The sequence below is a fragment of the Podarcis raffonei genome, chromosome 3 (assembly GCF_027172205.1).
Source record: "Podarcis raffonei isolate rPodRaf1 chromosome 3, rPodRaf1.pri, whole genome shotgun sequence".
Taxonomy (NCBI): Eukaryota; Metazoa; Chordata; class Lepidosauria; order Squamata; family Lacertidae; genus Podarcis; species Podarcis raffonei.
Window position 1 is genome coordinate 54,893,885 of NC_070604.1, and position 24,846 is coordinate 54,918,730.

The 24,846-nt window shown below is 39.2% G+C and overlaps 1 protein-coding gene and 1 long non-coding RNA gene across 4 annotated transcripts in view; one reads left to right on the forward strand and one right to left on the reverse strand.

The window, feature by feature from the left end:
* LOC128410457 (uncharacterized) overlaps positions 1–23,851 on the forward strand; it is a 59,256-nt gene extending 35,405 nt beyond the window's left edge. Inside the window, exons 2-3 of the long non-coding RNA XR_008329512.1 lie at positions 12,626–12,702; positions 23,748–23,851. This is a non-coding gene — a long non-coding RNA (uncharacterized LOC128410457). The remainder of the gene's footprint in view (positions 1–12,625; positions 12,703–23,747) is intronic.
* Positions 1–24,846, reverse strand: part of HS3ST5 (heparan sulfate-glucosamine 3-sulfotransferase 5) — a 142,074-nt gene that overhangs the window by 92,889 nt on the left and 24,339 nt on the right. For all 3 annotated transcript variants that reach the window (XM_053381714.1, XM_053381716.1, XM_053381715.1), the window contains exon 2: positions 299–500. The gene's annotated coding sequence lies outside the window, so the exon portion shown is untranslated. The remainder of the gene's footprint in view (positions 1–298; positions 501–24,846) is intronic.

A 24,846-nucleotide genomic window follows, 5' to 3' on the forward strand; every position in this document is an offset into this window, starting at 1 on the left:
AACATCCCATTTGATACGTTCAAGTTAAATCAGTTTTGGAATATGCAAAAGCAAATCTATCTGTCAAATCGAGAGAAATCACTGGATGCTTTCCCAGTAGGAAATCTGTTCCATGACATTCCAAAAAGAAAAGAAAGAAAGAAAGAAAGAAAGAAGGGTTCTCTCTCCCAAGTATAAATAAAATGCTATACCGCTCATGGAAAACAGACATCTATCAACTCTGCCCGCCTACCCCACTGTACTATATACACAGAAACAAACAGTTCTGAAGCTGTAGGCTTTCAAATAATCCACCAACCTTTTTATCCTTATACTCATCCAGAAGATCGGATACATCTACTTTAGACCAAGAACATTCAAAGAAGAATTTATGTCTGCCAGTCTTCAGTGCTCAAAAGCCTTCAGAGTTTATAAGAGAGATCAGTGATATGGCAAAAAGGCTCCAGATGCAAAAGGGATGAATAGATATTTCTTCTTAAATATTTTCTGACTTGTTAAGGCTGTAGGGAGAAAAACAGAATGCAGTTATTTTGAAGAAGCAATATTGTTCATGTACCAGTCTAAAACAACAATAAAATACAGGGCCACAAAATTATACTATAGCAGCCATCTCCAACACCTTCCAGGTGCTTTGGACTACATCTCCCATCCTCCCTGATTTTTTACCATGCTAGCTGGGGCTGATGGGAGTTGTTGTCCAACACCTCTGGAGGGAAGTATGGTGAGGAAGGCTAGGATATAGGAATGCAACTGTATTGATCAGCATTGTGCATCTATAAATGCCCACCCCCAACTTAATGTTCTCTTTTAAAACAAATGGTGTAAACTTGGAAGACAGTCAGTGTCAGCGATTTATCTTTATCTATCTATCCAGCCAATCCACTTCTACACAGTAACCTCCACTAGAATGACAACAAAGAAGAGCTGATAAGTGGTAGGGATAGCATGGGTAGAGGCTGCTTGTTATGAATTCTCCTACAATATGCTAATTGGATCATATTGTACACATTTTTTTTTCAAATCAACAGGTTACCATTGGGGGTTTCTCTTATATCAGTTTTTGGCAACACAGGTTTCTGCGGCTTAAAATAACTATTATTTCCAGATACACACTTTGCACCTGATCTTTTAAATATTCCAGTAATATCACTTGTGGATTTACAGTTGCTACATATAAGGGCTCCAGAAATTCAGAACTTTTGGGCAGCTCAAGAATATATGTAAGTAATTCTGCCCTTTGTGCCCTACATCTCCAACAATTATTTTGAGTTATCTCATTTAATTTGTCTGGGGTAAGGTGCCAAAGATATTGAGCTGGTTTTTTAAAATCTTCAAAATATGTTTATATTAATTTGGGTTAAAAACATTTGGGGCTTTGCTGCACATATTTGTGTGTGATGTTTACTTCTTCCCCTTAGTTTAAAAAGTGATTTGACAATTAGGCAAAAAGAAGAAAATGTATGAGTTGCTACTGAAGTACGTGCTATTTTATTTTTTTAAAGGACATGCACTTTGCCCTGTGCATTCATTATCCTGTCTTCTGAAAAGACTGCCATTATATAGAAAAGATTATCTATGCTTTAGGAAAGAAGCTTTTTAAAATGTTTCCTCCCAGTGAAATCTTGAACTCAGTATTTAAGAGGGAAGCTAAGCTGATAAGTGGAAAGTAGACTGAATTTAAAATAAAAGCTTCTACTTCTTCCTCCCCTTGAGAGTATATTTAGCTCACAGCATACAAATAAATAAATCTTCATTTAAATTGAGATGCAGTGTTGTTCAATAAAAGTGATGGTGTCAGCCTTGATATGAAAGGTTCTACCCATAATTCTGCATCCCAAGCACAACATTTTCAGTGCTTGGCTTGGGAGCTTTCTATCCTTCATCACTAAGCAGAAGAAAGGAATGAACATCAGTAGCATTAGGAAAACATCTATATGTTCACTACTATTTACTGATTGGAATGTGTATTAAGTAGTTAAAGCATGATAGCAAAGCCTGTGTTCAAGGTATACATTTGTTCTCAATAGAACACAGTTAAAATAAATAAATGAAGGAAGGAAGGAAGCCAGACTTGATTTCAGCTGAACTTTCCTGCCTTGGATACACACTGATTTAATTTTACTGCTCAGCAACCCTCCGTGCCCCATTCCACAATGTTAATGAGTGTTTCCCATCTCTCCAGAGAGACTTTTAGGGGAACGCAAGTGGCTGCAGGGGAAGAGGGAGCAGGAAATTCTATTTTCTTAAACTTCCTTAAATTAACTTATCTTAAGATCGAATCCATTATCTACCAGGCTTCTACTGCCACTAGTGGGAGCCAATGAGAGCAAGGGTTCTACCTCTTTATTACAAGAAGAGCATCTACTTGAACCCTCTCATGCAGTGTTTCAGCACTTGAGGATATAGCATTGGCTAGTCTCCCAGTGAACATACTCAAGGGAATCTCTCTAAACAATGGTGGCTGCTGCAACTGCTGTTGGACTACAGTTAGATGAGCAGCAGCCAAAATGGTGTCCTCCAACCATTGTTGGACTGCAGTACCCACCATCCTCTAACCCAGAGTTTTCCAAACTGTGTGTCATGACACATTAGTGTGTCGGCTACAGTGTGTTGGTGTCTTGCATGAACGCTCCCCACACTCCTCCCAGGGCTGGAAAGGGGCTAGTTTAACTTCCAGTTTGCTAATAAAACTGAACTACTGTGTCGTGAAATGATTCATGTCTAAAAAGTGTGTCACCAACATGGAAAGTTTGGAAAGGTCTGCTCTAACCACTGACTATGCTGGCTGGGGCTGATGGAAGTTGCCATCCAGGCGGAGAAAGGCTGGTCTGCATGGTCTCTTAGTAACACCAAACTAGCATGTACAATTGTTTTGAAATTATTATCAAGACTGTAAATATTAAATGATAATTTTTTCTAAAAAAAATTCACAGCAAAAAAGTAATCCTGTACTGTATAAAGCTATAAAGTACAGACATTTTTCAAGTGGGATCTGTAACAGCAATGAAGCAAAGTTGTATAACAAATGATAAATGTTATTGAAGGGCTTTAATACTCTAACCAAGGTGTTTTTGCTTAGAGTAGATTCTCAAAGGGCGTTTTGAGGTCATATTAATGCAACTTTCAGAAATATGTTCTGCACACCTTTATCCTATTACACAACACAGCAAACATTGTATCTTCACATTCTTTTTTTATCTACAATCTCAATGGAATAATGGTTTGGGATTTGTTCATTTTAGGATTTTATTATGGAATTTAATGAATTTTTTTTGGAACTGAGGCAACCACAAAGTTTTCTGAAAAGATTATTGCAATCTAATCGAGTCATGAGATAAGCACTTCCCTCTTCTTCTCATGATGTTTCCAGAAACATAAATATTTACAACTTTATCTACTCTGATTATTCATTCTTTGCAGAAGCATCCATATTTTCTGAAAGCAGATAAGTACCAAAGAAATGAATGCCATTTTGCTTAGTTCCTATCATCATGAAGAATATGGGCCTATTATCAGGAAATGCTATGATCTGGAAATCCATCATAGCAGTCCTACAGAAAAGCACAATGTAACTTGGAGAGCAATGCCCATGGAACACTCCTGATAGCAGAGCATGTGCTAACAGAGCAAGCATGGAGGCTGCAGAGGAACCAGCTAAGGAGTCAGGTCATGTTCAAGGCTCTCTAGGCCAGCTGCTGGTGATCAGTGAACCACTCTGCCTTAGGCTGTCAGACAGGATTCCTCAGAAGTTCCTCCTAGACTAGCAGGTCCTGTATGGTCACTGCCAGGACCAGGGCCATCTTTAGCATATGCGCCGCCGGGGTGCAAAGATCCACCCAGCGCCCCAAAATTAACTTTTATTATGCTTATGTCAGACACTACGCTTACGCCTTATCTCTTGTTTACAAAAGAAGGGAGGAAAAAGAAATGTGTTTCTCGCTTAGCATTCATCGTAAAATGAAGAAAAAATGCAGCTCACGGAATTCATAGTGTGTGCTCTAGGTGCGTTTTTGCGGAAATGGAAAACTAAAATCGCATGCTGAAGCGCATGTGTAGTAGAGCCCTAAGTACTAAGTAGTTAGTCAAAGAAAATGCCGACAATTAGTGAAAATAAACACTATTTTTTAATGATTTCTCTAAACGAATTTGAACTGTAAGTGATGAAATTAAAATGTGCCGTTGTGAATGACAAGCGCCGCTGCTGGCGCATCGTGTCTGGTAAATAAGCACACAAAGTTTAAAGTCCTTTAGTGAAACAGTAGGTATATATTTTGGTAATAACTAGGTATATATGTATTTTGTTTTTCTAGCTTGATGAAAATTATTTATTATTTCATAACAGATAGATGGTTAAGAGCATAGGCGGCTTCAGCGGCGGGTGCCTGGCGCCCCCCAGAAATCGGCGCCGGGGTGTCCTGCACCCCTTGCACCTCAGTAAAGACGGTCTTGCCCAAGAATCCCACAAGCAACTACCTGTGAACCTAAAGAACCAGATGCCACCACCCACAGCTGTTCACAGATACAGTGGCACAGGGAGTATACCAGGAGTGAGACTACGGAGTGGAGGAGGAGTGCCTGTCTTCAGACCAGATGGTTGATTCTCTGACATTCTCCACAGAGGAGTAAAACAACTTCTGGGGAGCTGTAAAGTGGCCTTTTGTGGCATTTACAGTTTGCTTCTGCTGCAAATGTGCAAAGCCACTATTTTCAGACTGTAGTCCCAGAGAGCAAAAGTCTATCACAGCTGTTACATCTGCCTTTATCTGTTGTTTTAAGAATACATTTTTTGCAATGTTCTCCTAGTAAACACTGCTAATTAGAAACAGTAGACAGAATGCTGTTTAAAATCCTAATATGTAATCTTAATGCACCAATACTATGTAATACTGGAGCCCCTTATGCTGCTGTTAGAGATCTCTTTCCAGCTGTCAATGGATAACATCCCTGGATTCCTGCTAATTGGCTGTACACCAAGGCAAACATCTCAGCTAATTTGAGAACATAGTACCGATTAGTTCTAGATAAAGTATGAATATTTATAAAGAAAGAACCAATAATGAGAGAAAGGCAGAGATGGAAACCAGCAAAAAAGGGAGAAAAAACACCCTTTCAGATGCTTTAATAAGATTTTTAATCCTTCGAGCAACTGACAAGAATATTTAACTGTCATACTTTCAGAATGGAAAAGACAAAATCATCCTTGTGTATGATCTTTGTTCCTAAATAAAATGCTTAGGGGATTTAGATTTACAAAGCTTTTCTTCAGGCACAAATAAAAATAAAGCAAATGGCTTTTAAAATTGATGGCTTGGATTCCAAGGTGCTCTTGTATGAACAGAAACACACCTCAGCTTGTGCAAGCCCCCTGCTGATTTCCTCTTCCAGCTCCAGAGGGTTCCCCAACTATCAGAAACTTATTTTTAGAGGCACACGAACCTCCAAGGACAAGGGAAGTGGGAAACATTCAATTAAGTTCTCGTCCAGCCAGAATATCTAGCTCAGATTGGAGGAATATAACAACAACATGCCAACAAGTCTATTATTCAGTTGTTTAATCCCCCCCCCACTTTTTTTAGATGAGGCAGTCATTCTTGCAATTATTTTTGTATTGCTTTACAATATTATATGTTGTGCACTGCTTTGATATATGAGTGGGCAATATTTTTCGCTCTATAAGACGTACACGACCATAAGACGCACCTAGTTTTAGAGGAGGAGAACAAGAAAAAAAATATTCTCTCTCTCTCTGTGCAGTGCCCCTTCAGCGAAGCGGCAGGAGAAATGGAGCCCCTTCCATTTCTCCTCCCGCTTCGCTGAAGGGCGCTGCGCAGAGAGGGAAAGCTGCGCAGCACCTCTCCAGCGAAGCGAAACCAGAAGAGCGAGAGGGATCGGTGTGGACCGATCCCTCTTGCTCTCCTGACTTCAGGCAGCTATCCCTGCAGCCAGGAGAATGAGAGGGGTCGGTCCGCACCGACCCCTTTCGCTCTCCAGGCTTCAGCAAAAGCAACGCGAAGCGGGAGGAGTGCAGCGGGACGTCCTGCTGCGCTCCGGAGGCTTCCGGCGGCTATCCCTGAAGCCAGGAAAAGGATAGGGGCTTCTTTCTATTTTCTTTCTATGCTATTTCCCCCCTGTTTTCCAGCACTCTCTCCCACAATGTCTCCAATCCAGACCAAAATATCTTGAGTTGAAGCTTTGGGGCCAGCTGGAGGACATGTAAGAAAGCAACGCGAAGCCTCCGGAGTGCAGCAGGAGCTCCCGCTGCACTCCGGAGGCTTCTGGTGGCTATCCCTGAAGCCAGGAGAATGAGAGGGGTCGGTGCGCACTGGAGGCTTCACGTTTCTTTCGCTGAAGCCATGGAGCCTGCATTCGCTCCATAAGACACACACACATTTCCCCTTACTTTTGAGGAGGGGAAAAGTGTGTCTTATAGAGTGAAAAATACGGTACATGCTTTTAGAAATAGAAATAAACAAACAAACTATTTTCAAGACCTGAACAGCAGTGTCAATTTAGTCAGCAAAGGTTAAAACATGCTTTTAGTAGCAGGCTATGGGAAGTGCTAGCAGGCCATGTGGCACAATCAAAGACCAAAAGTGCTCTACAAAATTGCCATTTCCTATGGAGAACCTACAGGTGCCCCCCTAATTATGCGGGGATAATGTTCCGGAGCCCCGCACACATAAGCGAAAATCACATAAGTGGGGAGTACCCTCTAGAATGCCTCTAAATGCTATTTCCCCCCTGTTTTCCAGCACTCTCTCCCACACTCTCCAATCCAGACCAAAATATTTTGAATTGAAGCTTTGGGGCCAGCTGGAGGCTGGAGGACATGCAAGAAAGTAGCTGTTGTACTGCCTCATGCATCAGCTGTAAGGCAAGGAGGCTGAGCAGCCTAAAACACTGCTGTGCCTCCAGTCTCTTTGGGGCAGTAATATAGATACCTCAAATGAGTTTTTACTAGAGATAATGTATGATTTTCTCAAAATACTGACACATTTCAGCATTGCTTAGCTTATTCAGCCTATAAACAATTCAACGTGTGGTAGAATGGATATCTTTGTAAGCTGCTGGAATCCACATTTAAAAAAATGAATAATGTGTTGTTTGCAAACTCTTGGATTAGTACATCAACAGAAGGAAGACCTGAGCTCCTATACAGTAATAACTTAGCTTGAGTGTGACAACATTCATTATCGACTCTTACCATGCTGAATTATAATTATGAAAATCAGTAATTTAATTGGCATCTACTGCAATGAAAACAAGCTTAACCAATGTGATGATTGGAGTGCAAGTGCCTCCTTGTGCTTTCAAAACTCAGTGTTTCAAAACTCAGCCTTTCAAAACTCAGGTATTCAGTCACTATATAGATAAATGGCCAGTTGTTAAGATACACTGAACATGTTATAATGTGCAGTAATATTCATACCTATATGAAAAAAGGATGCAGAAAACAAACGCTCATGGAGAAAATATAGGAAAATGCAGCAGAGATCACCACTCATGTGAATGGTATGCTAGACAATAAGGACCACTTCACATATTTACAAGTTTAAATGTATCCATACAATGCTTGAAATGCACACCTAAGATTATAACAGGTGAATTGCAGCAGTTGTGTTTATCATACAAGTACCCTTGTTAGGAAACTGTGATTGGATGAAGATTGTTGTAGTGCAAAGTCCTCCTGACAAATCTAGGCTTGCCTGAAGTAATGTATGAAAGGTTTCTAATTTTTTTCAGCCTTCTGGCAAAGAACCTAGATGCAAAAATACAAGGCAATCCACAGCTCTGCACTTTGATGGGCCGACTTGAGTTACAAATTTGTGTGCCATTCACATGGGAGGAAAGGGATACAGAGCTCAGTAAGACTGGATTATCAAACTATGAGAAATGTACTGCTAGCCGGAAGGAAGAGCTAGATTTATTCTTGTTGGAAGAACAATAAAAATCCCAAGTGAAAATACTTTTGAGCCATTATCAACCTATGTTAGGCTGTAAAATACAGAACCTGCTTCAAATTTCTGCACCAAAATACTTCTATCTTCTTATTAGGTATTAATAAACTATGCTATGCCAAAGCAACATCTCAATTATATGCCATGCCTCAGAAATGATCACACTGAAAAATTAACATTTATGTCATGAAATGTTTAAATGACATGAACTATTTGAAGGCCATGAAATGCCACTAGAGCTATATGCTTTGCCACAACACATTGACCTGAGGTCTTCTGAAGTGGAAAATGTCAGGCAGGCTGTATGCTGAATCAAAATTTCTAGGAAGTTTAAGGTATTAACACCAGCCTTCCAGTAATAAAAAGGTTAATTTTAGAGAATGCACTGAAAAAAATAATGGATGGCTCTCAATAGGAAAATGAAAAGGACAAATTGTACCATGTGAACTCACCATAAAGAAACAATCATACCCAAATTCTTGAGGCATCTAGTTAAGTGCTGTAACACTTAACTAGCATGTCCAAGATTGCAGGTTCAATCTTTGGCATCTCCAATAAAACAAACCAACCAAAGGACCAGGTGATGGGTAAGAACTCTGCCTAAGACTCCAAAAAGCCATTTATAGTCAAACCAGGCAAAACTGTACAAGGTGGACAAAAATCTAAGGTGGTGTAAGATCAGCATTCTATGGGCTATTGGAGATGGTCCCAATTATTCCCAGAGATGGATCAAAACTGTGTTATTTTCTAATTTCTTCTCTAGTAATAGGTACTGCTTGTTACTGTGCACACAGGAAATATAACAGAGAAGAGCCAGCAGAAGATAGAACTGTGAGCAAAGCTGGCTAACTAGTGTGGCAGGGTGAAGCGCCCATCTCAGGCCACCCTACCACTAACACTGTCTTCCAAAACACTCCCTGAAGCAAAATGGGAACGTGTTGTTCTCTGCTCCACCACTTCCACTGCACAATGGAACACTTCCACCTCTTCCCCAATGAATGGGAATGCTTCACGGAATGCTCCCAGAGTTCTAGCACATGGCAGAACTGGAGGGGGCGGGGCACAGGGGAGGCAGGGGGCAGCACAAACCCATTTCAACTCAGATAGTGACATACAGGGCAGTCTTTACCCTGGGGTGCAAGGGGTGTGGGGCACCTAGGCACCAATTTCTGGGGGGCGGCAAATGTATACCTACTGTATACCGGTCCCTCTCGATTGGCAGCAGTGAAAAGCAATGGACTGAAAGTCCCCGCCCCCCTCCTCTGTTGCTGTCTTACTCCGTAGCGTCAAATATTCCCGAGTCAGGAAACAAAAGCAGACATCTCCGCTGCGTCGTTGTTACAGGTGAGCGATTTTCCTCACCCCCCAAAAAGCTCAACAATCTTGAGTTCACTCCTTCTTAAAAAAAAGTCAACAAGTTTGGCTTCCCTCCTCTCAAAAAAGCTCAATAAAAGTTAATTTGGGGGCGGCTAAACTAAATTTGGGGGCGCTGGGCAGATCTTTGCACCCCAGCAGTGCATATACTAAATATGGCCCTGGAGAAATAGGATGGGCTGCCCCTGAGTGTGAGCTCTGATAGTAGAAACAATGAGACAAAATACCCAATGACAATTTGGGTATATAATTGAATAATTGAAAAGATGTAGATTTTGGTGTTTCAGATGTATCCAATCCATTTCGTGCTCACTTTGGGGGCGGTATTCCATCATTTTATCTCTTGGGCTACACATAGATCCTTTGCTTCTCAGAAAACTTCAATGAATCAGTCTGCTAGTGTGCTTTTTTTACACTAAAGAGTGTCAATATATTCCTGTGGTTATTTCAGTGCTTTGTGGAGCTCCTATTTGAACTAATGGAGTGTTGTTGGAATTAAATGATGCTCGAGCTAAGTTCTTACAAGTCCTTTTACATATTCCAAGATGTGTTCCTAATGCAGCTATATTACTGAAAACAGGATGATGTCCTTTTGAGATAAGAGCTTGGTTGGCAGCCTTAAAACTTTGCTTCAAGATCTCAATAGATTTTATTGCATTAGCCGTGTGGCCATAGCATGATATACATAGAAATAACAACATAAAATGGGGATGGGGAGGTAAAGGTAGATATCGTCCTGGGCAAATACTTACAGGTCACTCGATGTTTTAAATCCCTTGTCGCTTCTGTTATCTCTGTTGGTTCAAGATCTTTGTGTTTAAAATACCAACTTGGTAGCTACCATATGGACAGATATGATAGTGTATACACTAAGTCTATTGCCCAAAAATTGTGTTTCATCCTTCTTTCCTTCTTCAGATGATATTTAATTCTGCACTAGCTCTGGTAAAACAAAGATTCTAGGATATTTCCTTTCAGGACCCTTTGGCTCACATGTAGAACCTGCTCGCATTGCTCCTTGAGCATTTCCTATAATGTTCTTTTTCAGTTAGTTGCTTATTTTAGGAATTCATGTGTAGTTAAATACTGCAGAGCTTTTACTCTGGCCAGATTGAATGTTCCATCAGTTCAAATGCTCTGGGGTGTAGCTATGCTGATTTTCCTCTCTTCTTAGAGAGGAACAACCAGGAGGTGAAATGTGTGGAACATGTACTTCCTTCTGTTTTGCAATTTCTACACTGGAGCTTTTCAGCAAATGATTGGTCTTTTATTGGCCAAACTACCAGGAAGGTTAGCTCAATTCCATGCTAAATATTTGCTGGGAGCAAAAATCCCATTGGTGACATAGATAGAGGCTAATATTTTTTATCTGTGACAGTGAGAATTAAGGAGGAAATAACCACCAAAACTGGAGGAATTATTCCCAGGAACTTAACTGAGTTTACTTATTTTGTATACTACTGAGCTTTTGTTCCTTTTTGCACTTTTTGGTGCATATCCTGTGTATCAGATTTTGGTGTATTCTATGGTTAATTTTTGGTCTTGTTTCTGGTCTGTTGACTGTAATAAACTGATGGTGATAATTTCATGCTCACTGGGAAAAGGTGGACATTTAAAAAATATTCACAATTCAGATCCACCACAACACTTCCCGCCCCCTGTGCATGAGTAGTGAAAGTGCTTCAGAATGTGCAGGGAGAGAAAATCCAATTGCAGCCACACATAAAGTAGTGGTTTGGAAGCCGCCTCACACTCAGGATTAGGCTTTGAGGCTGGGCATGAAGGGAAGTGCTTAAAAGCCCCTCTGTGTGAGTGGAGCAGCTTTTTCAACAGGTTTGGATCCCGGCCAAGGAAAATCTGACAATATGATTACAAAGCATTTCAAGCTTTGTAATCAAGGTTTCTGCAGCTCTGTTGCTCACCTGAAGGATATTATATACTACTTGCATTATATAGAAAAACAGTCCCACATTCCCATTGTTGGCAACAGTGCTTAGCTTTCTTGTTTGTTTATATTAAGTGGTTCCTGAATAGTTTGCAAATACGGTATATTATGCACTGAAACACTGAGCTTTCCAGGCCATTTTTTAAAAAAGAAAAAAAAATCGTTTCAGAGCTTGCGTTTTGTCTTCAGAGACTGTTACTTCTCTCTCTTTTTCATTCCTTGACTTCAAATTTATAGTCTTCCATGCCTTCAATGCAGAAAATATTCAATTCAAATTGTTTGGTTGTGGCTTTTGTGGCCTATGGAGAAACTGCCATATGCAGTCTTGGATAACAAACTGCTCTAGTTCATCTATGGGCAAAAATACATAGGTTTACAACTCGATTACTGGCTCCTTGGATAGTAATATATTGTTGCTTTCTGTTCCAAACCGGAGTAAATCATGACTAAATCATTTTTTAAAGTAGCATATCAATCCAAGTTCCTGACAGCTGCAAATTAGACTTCCCTGATCAAATGAAGTAGGGAGGAGGGAAAGGGGGTTAGTTTAAGGAAGCTGAATTGTCAGGCAAATTGCAGCTGGATAATTTTTAAGATAAAGCTGGCCAACACTGACCCACAGATTAGATTTTCCAAAGACAATAAAAAGATTGATATGATCTAGTTCTTTGTACTTGAAGGGGGAATTATAGGACTCGCATAAGGGGAACAGGAAGGAGGCAGAGGGATGGATTGAAATAATTTTATCAGACACTACTTTTTAAAATGAAATAAGTATACAACACAGTCATAAATATACAGCAATATTGTTTGGGCTAATTTGGAAAAAAAGGTTCATTGTTTTATAGTTAATTTAAATAATTCTGAATTAAACAAATGGTAAAAAGTGAAAATGATGCAGGGAAATATAAAATAGTTTCTCTTCAGAGTTTATAATATTATTCTACCTCTTTTCTCCTGTTACTTCTTCCACTATGAATACAGCACAGAGCTGTCTACATTTCTGACTCCGCTGTGGCTCATCTAAATGTTATGTGAGTTTTGAGAAGTGAGCAATGGTAGAGATACAGTTTATTAATGAATATCTAAGTGACAGAAAAATCAAAAGCAGCATTGTGCTTAGGCTCCATCCCTCCCTCCCGTCTCTGATTGTGACCTGAATATTAACAAAAAGAAGACAAAATACTTGCACAAGCCACATCTTCTACAAAAAAATATTTTCTTGGTGCTGAAATAAATGTTCATTGTGTACTATGCCTCGTTGTATTATTCTATCAAGCACTGAAAATGATTTCATTTTTATTTCCCTCTCTCATATTGCAACCTGTCAACAATATCAACAAATCAGATTAACAGTCCAAGGGGCAAACAAAAGGAGAGAAGAAATGGTTGGCTTTGGTGCATCTGGAATTCAACTGAGCAAAGGTACAGAAGGAGTCTATGAATAAACCACTTGCTATTTTCACTATGGAAACATCAGTACCTTTTTGGTGATAGACAAATCTGACATGAAAGGTAGTTTTTCATTCTTTGGAATCTGGAAAAGACCACTTGTAACTTAACGAATGTTACTTCCATCACATTACAAGCATGCTCTGTCTATGAGTGTTCAGCCCACAGTCTCAGAAGTACTTTTGATTTTGATTTTGTTTTAAATATGAACATTTAATACTATCACATTAAATGTGCTGCAACACTAACATCTCATAAATACGTGTGAGTCACAAATATTCTGGAAGGAATAGTGGCATTGGCTAAGTTTCTGAAAAAAGAAAAGCTTCTCAATAATAATACAAAAAAAATCATAGAATTGTAGAATTGGAAGAGTTCTTGAGGGTCACCTAGTCCAACCTGCTGCAATACAGGAATCTCAACACGCGGTCCCCCATCCAGCTTTGCAAATATGCCAACAGCTTTATTGCTGCACCACTAGGATAGAAACACCATTTAATTCTTAAATTCCAGAAAGGTAACTGTGTGTTTCTGTTGCTACAAAAAGCAATAGCCGTACAGCCCCTTAGAATCTATGCTTTCATGATCCAGAGCCCACATCTCAGATTTATATACTGAAGTGGGTTCTTTTTCTTGAAAATCTATGCCACAAACTAGATGTGACATTAAATGCATTACTTGCAAATACATCAGGTTAAAAAGAATATCTTAGCAGGCATGAGCAGGTAAAAGCCATATTACATAGGGAAGGGAAGCTTAATCCTTTCTTTCCTACCATGGTTTTGTGTGAACATTAATTGCATAAAGATGCCAGCACTCTATATCCATCATAGTCAATGATACCCTGGTACAAGAAGGGACTTAATATGTGCAACCTGTACCAAACTGTACATTTCCAGATTTGAAGACATTAGGGATTTGAAGACATTAGGTATACCAGTCATGGTATACTTTCACTCCCTTCTCCATGGATCTCAGTTTCCTCAGTCACCCCCAAGCCAAATGTTTTCATTGGAAACCCAAGTACTATGATGTTTATTACCCTATAACATTAAAAAAAAAAATTATGTGATAAGAGGAAATTAAATTTTCACCTGAACAAATATATCAAAAGAATTCTGGAGTTGGCCAACCAATATGGTACTAATGATGAACCTATACCTGGCATTAATTATGAAATAAATTATACATAATAAATACTTCCAAAATGATATCACATTTGTATAGGGCAATGGCAAGCACTTAATTTCAAAAGTTTCAGAATTCCCTGGCCAAGTTTGCAGATAACCTTAATTTCCACCCACCCACCCCAAAAGAACCCTGCTGTGACAAGTTTTATTTCACCTATATTGAAGAGGAACCTTGAATGAGTCTGTCATTCATTCTGACAGATGCATTAAAGACTTCAAAAACTTTAATTGCAAATGAAATTCTTCCATTTGGAGAACTGTAATATGCTCTGCAATCTCAACTATAACTTAAAATTCAGTAAATACAGTAACTGAAGAAAAGTGGTGCCATCATTTTGAAAATAAAGATTATGGGTTTTGTAATTCATGTAGAGCTACAATACAGCCTATGATGTAAGAACAAAAATAGCTCTCCTTGTAAAAGGCAATTTGGCCAGAGTAGATACAGTAAGCACAGTGTTAAAAGGGACAAGTGTAAATTGCATGTTTCTATATCCTTCTGAAAAGCTCAAATTTCAGCACCCTTGGTATTTTTGCCACAGTTTGGGATGAGAACTATCTGTCCTTTGGCAATCAGTTTGAAGTAGCAAAGACCATTCAGTGTTATTATAAAAGAAAATAAATGTATAAATCACTTTGCAGGGATGTTAAGTTTAGATGAATTCAGTGCCCTGAAGTGCAGGTTTACCAGCTGTTTATTATATAAAATTGTTCCTATTATTTAACTGTTAAAAAGCAATTGCAAAAAATGTATGTACGTAAATAATGTTGCTTAAATCTTTCTGTCGCTGGCCTTCTCAGGCAACAGTAGAAAATACACTTTAAAAATATGCTGTCAGTAAAATCTTAAATGATATTTTCAAATACAATCTACATTTTTAAGATCCATTATAATTAACATGAAGACAGCAGTTTTCAAAGAAGCATTAAATACTGCATGATTTGTGTTTTAAAAGTATTTTCCTTATCAACCACTATATCCACCAAATACAGCACTGTAAGCTTTAAAAGACAAATTGTTTAATCTATTGTTCTTTCCGCAGGCTCAGAATAATTAGCAGCTCATTGTACTTAAAAAGGATTCACAATCTTTTCTATACGTAATTATAAAAATCATTATTGTGTGAATGGTGTCTAAGTCTAATGGCCTCCAACAAATTATACTTTTCACCCCAGGAGCAGTGAAGAACAGGATGGCTTGGTTTTTAAAAAACAGAGTATTTCAGTTATAAGAAGGCAATGGCAGAATTTTTTAAAATATGTATTCATACATGGGGACATTTGCATATATTCATTGTTATACAAAGCCGAATACTGTGCCAATTGTTTCCAGAAAATCAATATGAATTCAGTTTATAAAAGTGCCATATAGTATGCCTTTCTCTGTTGCAAACGTGTTGTAAAACCAACCACACTGACTAGCATTCACTAGTCCATGGTTTGTAAACATATTCCAAAGGAACTATTTCTGAGTCAACTTTTCTGCTTTCCAACCCCTAAACATGTACCATGGAATACATGTGGATTGCAGGAGACAGGGAAATTGTGGAGGCTGGAAGTTCAATTCACATGGAGTACTGGCCATGATCCCTACTCTCATTCCAGAAGAACTTAAAGCCATTGCATATGCCTAACTTTCCATGGCAGCTGACATTACAAGTGAAGATTGGTTGAAGCAGGCAAATTTTCCTGGGAAACTGTGTCAGCCATGACTGTCTGCTGTTACTTCTCATGTAGGAACTGAGCGATCCTTTGGACATAGTCTGACAAACACTCTCCTATTCAGAAGCATTTTACAGAGCTTGTCATAAGGCCACAAGGAGTGCCAGGGTCAGGGCTTAGTCGTTGTCAAATCTAAATAATGTAATGGTTTGAGACTTACTGCATGAATCATTAGTTTAGGTTAAAACATATGACAAGAGTGCCCAGCTGGGTCCAAGGGGTGATCCTGACTATTTAAAGGAGGCCATGGAATGACAAGTCATAAAGAAACCTGTTGGGGATCTGGACGGTGTGAATTACATCTTCAGTCAGTGCTTAACATTTATCTTCCTAGATAAAATGTTCAAGCAGGTGCTTTCCTGCAAACTGATACTGATTTTCTTGATATATTTCAGTCAGGGTTCAGACCTTTGCCATTCTCCTGGACCTCCCAGAAGCTTTCAATACAACTTCCCATGCTATCCTTCTGCCACTTACTGGGACAAGGTGGCAGTGTCAGGAGTGCTGGATTGTCTCTGCCAATGTGCTTGCACAGCACTTACCTCCCCACTGCCTCGCCCCTCTCCCTGCTGGTAAGTGGAAGCGACTCCGCTGCTGGGAGGTCAGGTGCGTGGTACACCTGGAACTTTGGGAAGCATATTTCTATTCCTTGCTTTGTCAATATGTAATTGTCCTTGAAGTCTGCTGCCCTGCAGAAAATATTATTTGTCTTAATTATTTGTCAAGCAACATCCACAATGATGCACCCAAGACCTTGAATTTCCTCCTTTCACTACAAATAAGACATTTAGGGGCCACAGAAAGTCCTTTGTATGCTGATGATGTCTAGAAAACATGGCTCTGAAGTCTTGGCCAGACATGAGGGCATTCTTAAAATATCCAGAAAGCGAACACTATGGAAACACTAAATAATGTATTAGTCTGCTAAGCTATGTGGTACAAACAGCAGAACACCTTCTACCCAAATTTGTATTGGTAGCATTATCCATCACAGAAGGTGACACTGCCATGACAGATGAGAAGTATCTGTTTGGAGCTGCATACTGAGTTGTTTGTACCAATCAAGAATGCTGATCTTCGGATAAAACTTATAGTCAAATTATTTTGTTAGATGCTTTAAAATTTCTTTATTTTTACTGGGTTTCCATAAGCATCACACTACCTGCAGACAGTATTTAATGATATTTGAGAACTTTTCTTGATCTTTGTTTTACTTGTATAGTTTTTATTGTTATACAGCACTGTAGCATTACTGTGATGTTTAGTGGTTTATAAGTATTCCTAACGAATACATAAATAAATACAGAAACATACTTGTTTATTGCTCACATACAACGTAATCAGAAATAGAGCCACTTCAGGCAGTGAAACACACCACCTCTATTTCCATATAAACATACCAAGGCCTTTGGAAAACATTTCCATGTGGTACCACACAGTGAACAGTATTGTTTGAAATCCACCTCACATAGATGGTCAGATTACATTGAGACTCTGTATCAGAACTGAATATCTCTAGCTCTGGTTGCATGGTGTGGCATCTTACAATGTAGCTGAAATCCTCCATATCATAAGCAAATTGAAAAAGATGGGTGGGATTCAAATGGAAGAGGATGGGCAGCATTTTTTGCTTATTCTCCTTTCCCCCTGTTTTGGACAGTCCCTCAGCTCCCATGAGCTTATTTTCATGGAGCCCTGTATGTGGTAGGGGGAATCAGGGGGAAAATATCCCTCCTGTCCTCTTCCATCATCAGCAAACAGCTTCACTGGCTGCAGAGCACAAGGGCAACAACTGGCTTTCACCCTTAAATCATTTTCAGCTGTCTGCATGGGAAGGACATTGTTACATTTGTATCTGTAAAATACTAACCTTCTCAGAAATAAGGCCTGACATCTCTTATGTTTCCTTAACTTCCCCTGCAAAAAGAAGCTTTTCTTTTTAAATAAAACATTGATGGCTTATTTCTGATCTTATCCCAGCGTAAAAAACCACAGAGGCTGAAGGTGTAAATATGTTACCAAAAAAGCCTCTCTTTGCTTACTTGATTCTTGAGGTTAGGTGTAAAAAAAAAACCAGCAACCCCCAGGCAAATAAAACATTTGATGGTAGGTAATTGACTGAGCCTTTTAACAGCTACTGTAAATCTTTACCAGTTTTTACACTGTGGACCATCATGACCATTTAATTACATGATTCATATACAGTGTTGATCAAGGGAGTAGCTATGACCTAGATATATACAACAGGGAACAGGATGTGCAACCGTGCAGCATGTTTCCACAAATTTGTGAGAGAATGGTGTGTAATATTGACTGCCCGACATGGATTTCCAGCCGCCTAGTTCACAGCCTATTTAATATGAATTTATATCACTGGAACAATTTTCATGTTACAGAAGTTTTTTTTCTCAGGGAGAGGAGTGTTCAGTGTCAGCAAGCCTACCCATGTCCCTGATCACATGTTACAGATTAACATGCATGCCATAACATGTGTTGCCATACAAGTGTGATATTTCAAGATCTTGAGCCCAGATTTGTGGCACAACAAAGGTTAGCAAAGGACCACTGAGTCCCAATGTGGATTCAAAAGAAATTTGTTTATTACTACACAACACCGTTCAGCCATGTGACTTGAATCACCAGAATGATTTGAGAGAATAAAATCATTTGCTGAGAGACAATACACAAGGATATATTTCCTTCATCCCACTCTGTCTGGACCAACAGCTTATGTTTTGCATGTTGCTATGACAGAAGTAGAGATAGACAGAGGTGGGGAATATTTATGTTTACGATATAAGGATCTGGGAGGGGTGCTAGGAATCTGGCAGGCTGCAACAAAGACCTCATTGCAATGGGGGGAGGGGAATCAAATGCAAATGACACTAGTTAAGAACACATGAGAGCAGAAAGGACATGAAAAATGAGGAAATGGAGGAGACAGAGGATCAGAAGAGTGGTTGATTGGCATCCATCAGTCTTGGGAGACAATGGAGGAGTGCACCCCTGGGGATGAGTGCTGATAATTACGTGTTCTGATTAAAGGACCAGGAGTGGATTTCTTGAGTTTCATAGTGACCTGAGAATCTCAGTCATGGTTTTATATTGGGATTCTTGAAGTGTTTCGGCATGAGTTGCTGGACATAAGCCACAGTCTGCCTCTCATTATTGGCAGGCTGTCCTTCACCCAGGGAACCATGTATGGTGCAGAGCTAGCATTTTCAGAACACTCCCAAAATAGCACAAAAGTTGAGAAATTGAAAAAATGGTACACGTGGTTTCATGATCCCTTTGGATCCTAACTAGACAAGAAAATTACCAATGAGGAGGAGGCAAGGGGGACAGGAAGGGGAGGTACAGAAGGGGAGCTAATTATAGATGAGCAATTTGTCTTAGGAAAAATCCAAGAGTATGGTCTCTTGGAGAAAAACACTTAAAAGCCTTTGTTCCCTGAGGGGAGGGGTTGCTTGTGACAAAAAGGTGATTTTGCATGAGACTGAGACTAGGGGAGGATTGGAGTTGAAGGTCTATCTTTGAGAAAAAGAAAAAGCAACTGATCACTGTGCTCTTTAGAAATACACTTTTATTTTACCAGGTCAAATTGATGATCAGATAGAGACACACATTAAGCTGGCAACAGACAAATATATCAGGTGCATTGTCAGGCATTAGAATACACCTAGAGCAAGTTAATAAAGATACCTGAAGTGCACCAAAGTTTGCTTCCTCTGTCATGCCTTTATGCCATGCACATTGCATAGTCACATGAAGAGCAAAGCCAAAGGAGCTTGACCTAACAACCACACTGGGCACCTTGGTAAGATTGGGTTGAGGGGTACTGACTCATGCAAAGATGACATTATAACAATATTTAGGTCACCAAAGCTCCAGTGGACTTAGCGAGCAAAGCCTTCTCTGGAATTCAGTATTTGTAATAGCAGCTCTGCGCATACAAGGAGTGTGTTGAGTCTTCCCTAATATTGTTTTGAATGGGGAAGACTTGCCTCTGAATCAGGGCTCAAGCCGGCATTTATTATCATCATAATTATTATTATTATTTTTATTTCTAGACCACCCTTCATCTGACAATCTCCTGCAGACATACCTCTCTCTCTCTCATCCTCATAGTATTTTTTTTAAAAAAACTTCAAACACCATAAAATATATTATACAGCAGAATCCAACCATCATCTCTGGGTCATACATGGTGTTTCAGTCTCAGTTTCCCCCAAAGCTATGAAGGAATGTATATACCTTCAGATGGTGGCAGAGAAATAGGCAATCTTCATCACTATCACCATATGATTATATATTCTTAGCTGTCTTCAGCCATATTTGCTGCAAGATTTCAGCCACCTGAGCCATCAGTTGATTGTTTCATCACCTGTTACTTCCTTCCAAACCAGGGAGCCATCTGAGGCCCCTTAATTGGATACAGCACTCAAGAACGATCCTATCAATGGCCCCTCCACTTCACTGTTCCACCATGAGATCAGCGTCCAACATGTTTGCCAGCATGCCAATTAGAAATTCCCCCAAAGCATTCAGGAATCCTTGGGATTCTGTAGGTTTTCAGGGCCATCCTAGTCAGTTTTCCATCCCTGCAGAGAGAAACTGTGAACAACAATCCAAACTTCATCAATGTTCTGTCCATGACAATAGAGTGACTTGAAACCATGTACGAATGGATCATTCCTGAAATGTTTTATGGCAAATAAAAACAAATGAACAAAACAAGAGTATGACGAGCACATGTGCTGGATCCGCCTTATAAAAAAAGACTCATGATTGCCTTAGTTATCATGAAGTCCAGCACTGAACTTGAAAAGGTAACCCAAAACCCACCACTAAGACCACTTCCATCAGCTCAGGTTAGGGAAGCTGTTGGACAATACACCAACAAAATTTCTGTTCTGTCTCCGAGGCAGCAAGCCCTTCTTGGCTATGTGATAATATTTTTTACAGCAGTCAGGTTAGGAAAGAGTTAGCTATTTAAATAGTCAAACTAAAGAAGATAAAACCTGGGGTAATTTTACCATCCACTCTCCATTTCAAAGCTTTTTATGTGTAGGTTTATGAACCATACCCATTAGACATATGGCCAAATTAGTCTTAAATAGCTAATCTATTTCTAAGTTGGCCATTTCTTTAGATAACAAATCTTTATGTGACTGAATTATTGTTTTTCTAAGAATCTTTATTTTATAGGTGAAACAGGTTTGAGCATTTAATTCTATTTGAAAATGGTTCCTTTAAAGTAATGCACACCCAAAAGACATTTCTGATTGCCATATTTCTTTTAGGGGCATTAAAAATAGATGGTTGGATATACTAATTAAAGCAGCATAGTAGAGAGTATTTAAGCAATTAGAAGTGTTACCAGAAGGACAAGCCTCAAGATATTATTGATAATATTGATTATGTAGCGGATGACTAAGTATGGATGTATATCATTAGAGAAACCTTAGTTCCACTTCTTCCTCTGTTTCTTAAACCTTCTTTAAATAACTTCTCTTGCTTTTCTGTGCTAATTATTAGTCACCAATATACTGATTGACCACCAAGTTTATCCACCTAGAGGCAGTTCAAATACATATGACCCCAGTGCAGAAAGCTATGTAGAAAGCTAAATGTGCACAGAATAATTTTTGATCCTCACTTTCTAGAACTTGCTTCACTAGCTGCCCACTAGACCCAGTGAAGCAGCAATGCAGCACAAGGAACCGCTGTCAGAAATAACAGCCAGGACCAAACTACATAACAGAGATGGTATTCAACTAAGTTTTAAATGGAGTACAGTAAACTAACTTAGGCATCTGCATCAATTTTCAAGTACAATTTCTGAGTAGAACTTAGCTGAATACTACCCCAGGATTTCAATGTTTTCCTCCTTTGCCATCACCCATACAAATTCACCCTAAAACTGCTTTTTTTATATGGTAAAGAAAGTTACCATGAGGCAAATGGAGTTCTTTCCATGTGAAATAGCAGCGTATCACCAGCACTGTGACATGGGAGGAATCCTCTTTTTCATGAGTCATGGCCCCCATACTAATCATGAAGGCCCCTGCAGCTGCTATTTCAATTTTTAAAAACAAAACAAACCCAGTACACAAATGCTCCAAAAGACTTCTTAGATTATGCCTTTAAGAGTTTTTTGTTTTGTGGTATATTGAGAAAAATGAATACTACTGTCAGCATTCACTGGAAAAAATCAAAACTATCAAAACATGTAAATACATGTTTGGACATTCAGAACATGGAGTAAGGGTATATCCCTTGGATAAGGGAGCAGACAGGTGCATCTCAAGTTTGCAGGTAACATGAAATTGGGAAGGTTGTCTAGCATCATAGAAGAGAGAATCAAGATTCAAAACGATATTGACTAGCGGTAACACTGGACCGCAACCAACAAGATGAAATTTTACACAGATAATGTCCTGCATTTAGGGCCAAAACATTAAAGGCACAAAAGTATAATTGGGCAAGCCTAACTTGACAGCATTACTTGTAGAAAGGATCTAGGTGTCTTGGTGGACCACAACCTTAAACAAGGCAGTGCATAGCTGCAAAAGAAGTAAATGTACTATTAGTTTGCATTAACATAAATATAGCATCCAGATCATGGGGAATAACAGCTCCACTCTGTTCAGTAATGGTCAGAGTGAAGCACAGGGCACATCTGGTCTACTGTGTACAGTTCTGGGTGCAACATTTTAAGAAGGACATTACAAACTAGAGCATGTCCACAGGATAGTAAGAGGCATGGAAACAATGAGAAATGATTGAAAGAGCTGGATATATCTACCCTGGAGATCAGAATATTAAAGCAAGACATGCAGAAGATAGAACAGACTTGTTATCTGTTGCCCCAGAAGACATGACTGCTGCCAGTAGATGGAAATTGCAGACAAGCATTTGCTGGCTAAATATTAGGAGACATTTCCCAACTGCAAGAGTTGTTAAACAGTGGTGCAAATTGCCTTGGGATGTGGTGTGCTCTCTTTCACCATAGGTATTTAAGCAGAGGCTTGATCTCAGGAATGCTGTAGTTGCATTTTGAATTATAAATCCTGGACTGAGCAGGGGGTATAGACTTAGGGCACATGTGCACTTGAAAAGACATGATGCTCAGAATAATAGCTATGTGGGGGAGGGACTACAGTTACCAGGAACTGGGTATGGATGTATGCGACTCTATTCCCCAAGACTTCCACTTCTATAATTAAATGGTCCTAACATTTAATTATAGTGTATGCTCTTCCTATGAAAACCCTAAGGGAGAGCTCAGCAAAGGTGGCTCTAAGGGAGCACAACTTGTTTGGTGGCCCCAGGAGCAGAGCTTCTGGGGCACCATACCAGGCGCTGCAGCTATGAAGTATATTGGAAGGCGAGAGGTGGGGTGTGTGCCAGATTTTGGCATCACCAAGGTGCCACTGAAATTTGAGATGTCAAGTTCCACCACTGAGCTCTGCGTTAGAGATGGAGGGACATTCTTATCAAAACAGCATTTTTCCACTTGGAGTAAATAACATCTATTCATTTAAGGTTGCAAATGTAAAGGGATGCACTCAGACATCACTGTGGTGGGATTAGACCTGCCTTGTGTTATTGCAGACCCAAACATTTGAAAATAAAGCCTGTTTCTATCTACATAGTGTGCCTCTTTACTTGCACAGCCCATCCTAGGTTCCCTTTCTTGGTCATACTCGTGTAACAGAATGCTGGGAATTGGCTTTAATGTACAGGTGACTGCTCTTTTTATGGAACAATAAAGATAAAATATCCTCAGTGATAAATGGGGCCATATCAAACAGAAGTTGGACTGCTTAAATAATGTACACCACCGCTTTATAGGGAATTCTTCACTCTGCTGTTATAATTCATTTTAAATTAAGAAAGGCTGCTATAAAATGCAACATTTACATCAACAAATAAATGACTAAAGCAAGCTTTTCAAAGGTGTGTTATATTGTCTTAAAATGTCCTTAGAGAATTAACTGAGGGCTTCATGTGATTCATTTCCAGGATGCGAAATCAAGCTGCCTTGTGTCCGTAATACAAATTTTCAGAACTAATACTACAAAATGATTTGTTTTTCAACAGAATTAAAACAGAATTCAACAGTGAAATTTCTGCAGGGACGAGTAAAGGGCCTGGTGCAGGTTAGGAAGACTAGTGTGTGAGAGAAAGAACATGAAAATACATATATGTGGAGAAAATACATATATGTTTTATTCTTATTCTTATTTCAATCTTCTCTCCAGTATTTCCTGATTAATTGCTGGTGTTTTAATATAAGCACAAATATTTCTATTTTAAATATCTTGCCTTCACTTTGCTGAATTTTAGGGAAACACTAACCTGAATATCATACAGGAATGATATTACCTGGTTCAGAAGACAAATTCATCCAGGTCAAAATTTGGGATAGAACCACATTCTGAACCAATACATACATAATCACTTCCTCAGACATCTTTCAAATACTTTACTATTTTACATTAACCTTTGGGCAGAAAAACAACAAAGATTGGGTTAGAAAGTTCCTAACACATATGCCAACATTTTAGATGGATTGTTCTCTGTTGCAGAGAACTGAAATAATTAGGGTTTCTTTGGGGCTTAAGCTTATTTGGGCCTTTATGTGCTTATCCATATTAAAACATTTATTAATTTATGGGGAATTTGTGGGCTAATTTAAGCCTTGACCTTTTCTTCCCAGTTACACCAAGCTAATTGACATTAATATGGAATGCAGTGAAAACTCCATTGTTGCCTGCCTGATACATTATAATCAGGAAAGGTCATTACAAATATCTAATGCTCTTGTGTGAACATTCTGTCAAAAGATACTTGAGGGGGGAAATCAGGATGTGCTTGTTGCAAATTAATTACTTGAAGCTACGGATGTATTTTATGTCCCTGTGTGTTAAAAGGTCATCAGTTTGCATTTATCTATTTGTTTAAACAAATTGTGATTCTGACACCACTTTGTGCCCAGACTTTTGACGACAGTGATGTTCAGTTTAAAGTTCAGGTTGCTCAGTTTAACAGGTATTCCTCTTTCTGAGAGGTTTGTGCTCTTGATCATGCCTTATTCATTGCATAAATCACCTTCAAGAAATATGTTCTGCTCTCACTTTCCAATCTTGTTTGGAGCTGTTGCTAACAGCTTTTAATTTGGGAAGTCTATCTCTGAGTT